A 7046-nucleotide genomic window follows, 5' to 3' on the forward strand; every position below is an offset into this window, starting at 1 on the left:
TAGATATGAGCTACCATGCCCAGGCTTTTTATCATTATTTTGGAGTGTATTCCTTCTACTTATAAAGAAAAAGTTAATTATAAAACAGCCTTGGGCAGGTCCTTCATGAGGTAGTCTAGAAGAAGGCATTTTTATCATAGAAGATGACAGCTCCATGTATGTTATTGCTCTGAAGACCTTCCAGTGGGACAAGATGTGGAGGTGGAAGTGATGTTGATAATACTGACCCTGTGTAGGCCTAGGCTAATGTGTGTGTTTGTGTCTTAGTTTTTAACAACAAAGTTTAAAAGTAAAAAAAATAAAAATTTTAAAAATAGAAAAAAAACTTACAGAAACCTTTTTTTTTTTTTTTCGAGACAGAGTCTTGCTTTGTTGCCTGGGCTAGAGTGAGTGCTGTGGCATCAGCCTCGCTCACAACAACCTCAAACTCCTGGGCTCAAGCAATCCACCTGCTTCAGCCTCCCAAGTAGCTGGGACTACAGGCGCACACCACCATGTCCGGCTAATTTTTCTACTTTTTTTTTTAGAGACGGGGTCTCACTTTTGCTCAGGCTGGTCTCAAATTCCTGACCTCAAGCCATCCTCCTGCCTCGGCCTCCCAGAGTTCTAGGATTACATGCATGAGCCATCGCGCCAGCTGCTTATAGAAACCTTAAAGAAAATATTTTTGTACAACTGTACAATGTAATTGTGTTTTAAGCTATGTGTTATTACAAAAGAGTCAAGAAGTTCAAAAAATTAATAAAGTAAAAATTACAGTGATTTATCATTGAAGAAAAAAAAATTTTTAAATAAATTTAGTTTAACCTAAGGGTAGTGTTTATAATGTCTACAGTAGTGTACAGTAATGTCCTAGGCCTTCACATTCATTTACCCCTCACTTGCTCTCTTACGAAGAGCAACTTCCAGTCCTGCAAGCTCCAATCATGGTCAGTGTCCTATGTAGCTGTACCATTTTTTATCTTTTATACTGTATTTTTATTGTACCTTTTCTATGTTTAGATACATTTAGATACACAAATACTTACCATTGTATTACAATTGCCTACAGTATTTAGTACAGTAACTGTACAGGTTTGTAGCCTAGGAGCAATAGGCTATACCATATAGCCTAGGTGTGCAGTGGGCTATATCCCATATAGGTTTGCGTAAATACATTCTAATCACCTAATGTGACACATTTCTCAGAACTTACCCTCATCATTAAGTGATGCATGACTGTATTCACACAGCACCCACGGATGCAGACTGGATGCTTGGGCAAGACTTTGCTTGGTTACTGCAGCCCAGGGCCTAAGCCTCCTACTCAACCCTTGTCAGAGAATCCTAACTCAGAGGAGTTTACCAGCATTTACGGACTCAAAAAGGACTGATATATAAGTTAGAAAATAAAAAAATATATTAATTTACCATGGGAAGTTTGCTTTTCATGGATGAGCATATTCCTATCTGCCCCCCGGGATACTCTCCGCCTGGCATTGAAGAATATAAGAAGTCAGGCTGGGCACATTGGCTCATACTTGTAATACCAGCACTTTGAGATCCTAAAGTAGGAGGATTGCTTGAGGCCAAGAGTTTGAGACCAGCCTTGACAACAAGCAAGACCTCATCTCTACGAAAAATAGAAAAATTAGCCAACAGTGGTGGCGTGTCCCTGTAGTCCCAGCTACTGGGGAAGCTGAGGCAGAAGGATCACTTGAGCCCAGGAGTCTGAGATTGCTGTGAGTTAGGATGATGCCAGTGCACTCTAGCCCAGAGGACAGAAAGAGCCTGTGTCAAAAAAAAAAAAAAAAAAAAAAAAGAATACAAGAAGTCCAATATTACTATTAGGTCATTAAATATGAAATGTCTGATTTCAAATCAAAAGTGTAGTTTATTATATCTCAAACAAGAAGCAGTACAATTAATCAAAGTATGCGCCTAAACTATCAACACAGTTTTGCCATCTTAATGGTAGCTTGTTTATGCCAGCAGCAAAGAATCCTGGAGGGCGAGTGGTGATGAAATCACGAAAGGCGTTTTCCACAGTTTGTGGAGAATTGAATATTTTTCCGTGCACGAAGTGGTCCAAAGCCTGGAAGAAGTCAGTTGGTGCAAGGTCTGGTGAATACGGTGGATGACAGAGTTTCCAAGTCCAGCGTGTGTAGCTTGAGCACTGTTGTTTTTTGTGACATGTGGTCTTGCAAGAGGATTGGCCTTTCTCTATAGATCAATCTTGGCTGCTTAATCACAAGCATCCTCATCATTTCATCCAATTGGTGGCAGTAGACATCTGCTGTAATCTACTGACCAGGTTTCATGAAGCTGTAGTGGATAATACCAGCGGTGAACAACCAAACAGACACCGTTAGCTTTTTTTTTTAATGAATATTCAGTTTTGGACTGTGTTTTGGCACTTCATCTTTATCCAATCATAGTGCCGAACGTTTGCAATTATCAAAAAGAGTCCATTTTTTATCACACGTCACAATATGGTGTAGAAGTGTTTTAGTTTTATGTTGTGACAACAAAGAAAGGCAAGCCTCAAGATGATTTCTCTGCTGATGCTCTTTTAATTCATGTGGTACCCATCTATCCAGCTTCTTTACCTTGCCTATTTGTTTCAAATAGTCCAATATTGTTGGAATAATAACGTCAAACCTTGCTGCTAATTCACACATAGGTTCAGATGGATTTACTTCCACTACATCTTTCAGCTCACCATCATCCATCTTGGTCTCATGTCATCCATGTGGCTCATTTTCAAGATTAAAACTCTAGAACAGGACTTCTCAAACCATTGATGTACTGTGTGTTCATTAGCTATATACTTTCCAAACACTTCAGTGACATTTCTAGCTGTCTGCGCTGCATTGGTTTCATGATGGAACTCATATTCAAAAATAACACGAATTTTTGACTTATTCATGGTTTCACAAAAATTGCTCTAAAAAAAACAAGGTGAAGGATAGTCACAAGCCAAAACATGCGTTTGAAAGAATGAGGATGTACCTTCACCCCCCCCCCAAAAAAAAAAAACCAACAAAAAAAACAATAAGTGTCAAAGTGAAATGTCAGATATGAACTGGCAAGCTTAGCACTTAAGGAAATCAAACATTTCATACTTAATGACCTAATAAGAACTTTGCTTTGATGCACTGGAATCAGGGAAAAGGCAATGAAATGCTTCTGAGGACCAAGTCACTCTAGTGGGAGAAAGAATTGAAGCTCATATCCCAATGGATGAGGTAGCTGCTGCATGGTGCAGTCGTCAGGGCCTGGTGCCAGCCTTGCTGGCTTTCATCAGGCACTTGAATGGGACCACAGGATCTAAGGAGCCTGAGAGGGAGAGTAATGCCTCAGTGCCTACCTTGGCAGGGACTGTCACTATTTTGGGGAAAGTTAGTCAGGTCTTCTCAAGTTGGTATCATCCCTTCCCTCCAGAAAAGTTACCGTTTGTTTCTGAGCTGGCCAGAGTTTAGGAATGATTCTGCCCTTTAGAGACATTCATGGATTGGAAGGAACTCAGGCTTTCCTTAAATGTGTTGCTGCCCTCACTACAATGGCAAGAGAAGGTCAGCTCATGAAGTCAAGATCTCATTCAAGTTATTCCCCAGCAGCCTAGTAGAATATCTTGCACATAGGAGTTGAATGAATGACACACTACTGGATGGAAAGACACTCAGCTGTGAGCTCCTGGGGGTGTGAGTCTAGATTTAAGGTCTCCCTCTCTTTCTGAGAGTACTAACTGATGAGGGGTCTGGACCCACAGGTCTGGGAGGCCATGCTGGGGGCCAGACCAGAGGGTATAGACTAGCATCTCCCTTCACTGTCTTGCCTCAGGTTTTGTTCATCTAGGTAAGGAACATAGGCCTGTCCCCTGCTTCTCCTGGCTATAAGCTTCTGGGGTGGCCCCCTTACCGCCCTGCTTTGTACATGGGTCCTCTGGGAACCTGAACTCTGTTCTTCACTCTCACTCAGACAGCCTAGCCTGGAGTAAGCAGGAAGTGCCAGCAAATAAAACACTGGGATAGCCCTGGGACAGACTCAGAGACCTGGGCAGAGGGCAGTTTTCTCATTCCCCTGACCTGGCCACATTCCACTGACAATTTGTCCCTCCCTCCCTCCCACCTAGTTGGCAGCCCCTCTCACTTTCTAGCTCTTCATCTGTTTCAGCCTCTTCCTCTTGCACCCTACAAGGCCACCTCTGTGCACACACATCTAGGTATGCATTCCACCTGTTCTACCTTAGCCTCTGGACTGTGAACCTTGAAGCCAGAGGACAAGGGTGGCCCATTTTTTATGTCCATTTTTGTGCTCAGTGCAAAGACTACAGCATAGTAAATGCTCAGTATATGTTAGCCAAATGCCTGATTCCTTCCGTTATTCTCTTCCCTTTCATATCTCAAGTCTCTTCCACTGGACCCTTCCCCTTAGCACATGATCATGTTCATATTTCCCACATAGCGAAAAACTCTCCTTCCATCTGCATCAAGCCACCAATCCATCACTTTTCTTCACCTTAATACAGTCTTCTTTTAATTTTTAAACAACTAAAAAATTTTTGGATCCTTTTGTAGTTCATAAGCATGATGACTGGGTTTTCACGCTCATGTGTGAGAAGTGCCTCCCTCAGTCCTTGTTACGATGTTGGTATGTTACCTGTCTGACATGAAAAATAAATAAATAATTAATTAATTAATTTTAGAGATAGGCTCTGGCTCTATCGGCCAGGCCAGAATTCAATGGCATCATCATAGCTCACTGCAGCCTTGAACTCCTAGGCTCAAGGGGTCCTCCTGCCTTTGCCTCCAGAGCAGGTAGGACTACAGGCGCATACCACCACACCTGGCTAATTTTTCTGTTTTTGTAGTGAAGGGGTCTCACTATGTTGCTCAGGCTGGTCAAACTCCTGGGCTCAAGAGATCCTTCCTCCCAAAGTGCTGGGATTATATGTGTGAGCCATTGCCCATGGCCTCCCTTACTGTATTCTTGAGAAGTCCTTCCTCTGCATCTCCGAGTTCTCATCTCTTATTCACTTCTAAATCCAGGCCATCTGGCCCAGGATTAACTATTCCACTGAATCAACTCTCCACAGGTTACCAATGACCTTCATTTCAACCAAATCCAAAAGTTTCTGCTGTGGAGATTAGACAGCACGAATATAAAAAGTATGGCAAATTGTGGATGCTCAAAATGGTAGTTCTTATTTCCCTTAGTTTCCTTAACATTATACTCACTTCCGATTCTTCTTTTTAATATTTTTTTTCTTTCTCTTGCCATTCATCATAAAATTAATGTAATTTTAACTTAGCCTGTTTCTCTAGAAAACCAGAGCTCAGGGCAAAGCTTACATGCTAAGGCTTTAATGGGAGGTGCAATCTCAGGACAACAAGAATGAGAGAAACACAGAAATGAGCCAGGGAAGATAGGAAAGGAAACAAAAGGTGGTGTGCTACACAGCTAGCTATAGCTTTATAAGTGTTAGGTTTGGTCCAAGTGGAAACTCAAAAAGTATGTGTGGGACACGAAAGTGGTTAATGGAAAACCGAGGTTTGTGAAACAATAGCTGCAGGAGTCTGGAGAGTCCCCGGAGGTTGTAAACCTAACACACAGCTGCAGACCCCAGCATTCCTATCCCCCTGATAAGGACGGAACTACCCCCCTCCATTATCTCTACAGGATGAGACTGATCCAGGGGTCCCAGAAATTGGTTAAAAAAAAATTTTATTACAACGGCTGTTCTGGCTCAGGTACTCACTCCCCTCTAAGAAACCCTCTACAACCCAAGGCTTTCCCCTCCCTCAGGGAGGATGCTCTTTGGCCTCCACCCATCTGCACCCAGATGCCCAAAATAAACAGCACTTTGCCACACATGAGGCTTCATGTGTGCATCTCTCTCTTGGCTCCAGACCTAACAATAAGAAGACACAGCAAGTTGCTCAGTTATATAGGACTGAGAGGCTGTATGAAACCACTTTATGGTCTAGGAACCATTTTATAGGGGAAGGAAGGGAAAACTATCTTTGGCTCTTTTCTTCTGCTCTTTCTCATTTGTTACTTTCCTTACACCCAATGAGACATTAACTCCCCTGCAATTCCAGATTGTGTTATCTGGCCCCTCTAGGCAGCCTGGGAAGACTGATCCAATTCTCACAGCAAGTGCTTCAGCTTACTCTGAAAGTGGTAGAAATGGCAAGATTCTCTGTGGATCTGGTTAAGTGAGACCTGAGTGCCATAGTTGTTGCAGTTCCTGCTATACCAGGTGCAATAGAGAAGGTATAGAAGTCTGTTCCACATACTCCAGGGAGGCTAAGACAGACTACTGCATTTCTTTCTTTTTTCCACTTAAACCTATGGATGAATATTACTTATTTTTAGAATGAGACAGGGTTTAGCATCAATTGCATTCTTGTTTTTTATTTTTATAGATAAAAGCACTGAGATACCTTGTTCACGTTAAGTAGGCAAATATAGAAATTTGGCTAAAGCAATGTCACTCAATTGTTTTGGTTCTTTCCAAGTTATATGCCCCAAATCATAAATCTATCATCCAGATTTTTTTTTTTTTTTTGATACAGAGTCTTGCTCTGTTGCCCAGGCTAGAGTGCCGTGGCGTCAGCCTAGCTCGCAGCAACCTCAAACTCCTGGGCTCAAGCGATCCTTCTGCCTCAGCCTCCCCAGTAGCTGGGATTATAGGCATGCGCCACCATGCCCGGCTAATTTTTTCTATATATTTTTAGTTGTCCAGCTAATTTCTTTCTATTTTTTTTAGTAGAGACGGGGGTCTCCCTCTTGCTCAGGCTGGTCTTCAACTCCTGAGCTCAAACGATTTGCCTGCCTGGCCCCCCCCCCCACACCGAGTGCTAGGATTACAGGTGTGAGCCACCGCGCCCAGCCCAGAATTACTTTTAATGGTCTACCAGCCTTTACCAATAGTTTTGAAAACAAGGAATTAGAAACAACTTGTATAAGGGTTTATAAATGCAGTCATTACCACTGTTAGGGTGGAAAACCTAGTAGGCGTTCATGGTGCAGGTGGAGAAAGATTTCTCAAGCAGAGATTA

The 7046-nt window shown here is 42.4% G+C and overlaps 1 protein-coding gene and 1 non-coding gene across 2 annotated transcripts in view; both read left to right on the forward strand.

Annotated features, from left to right (window-relative positions):
* The window catches only part of TMEM69 (transmembrane protein 69), a 197134-nt gene that overhangs the window by 64180 nt on the left and 125908 nt on the right, over positions 1–7046 (forward strand). The window lies entirely within an intron of this gene.
* Positions 4548–4651, forward strand: LOC138391207 (small nucleolar RNA U13). Its single transcript, XR_011234817.1, has one exon. It is a non-coding gene; the product is annotated as a small nucleolar RNA U13 (small nucleolar RNA).

The sequence above is a fragment of the Eulemur rufifrons genome, chromosome 8, assembly GCF_041146395.1.
Source record: "Eulemur rufifrons isolate Redbay chromosome 8, OSU_ERuf_1, whole genome shotgun sequence".
NCBI lineage: Eukaryota > Metazoa > Chordata > Mammalia > Primates > Lemuridae > Eulemur > Eulemur rufifrons.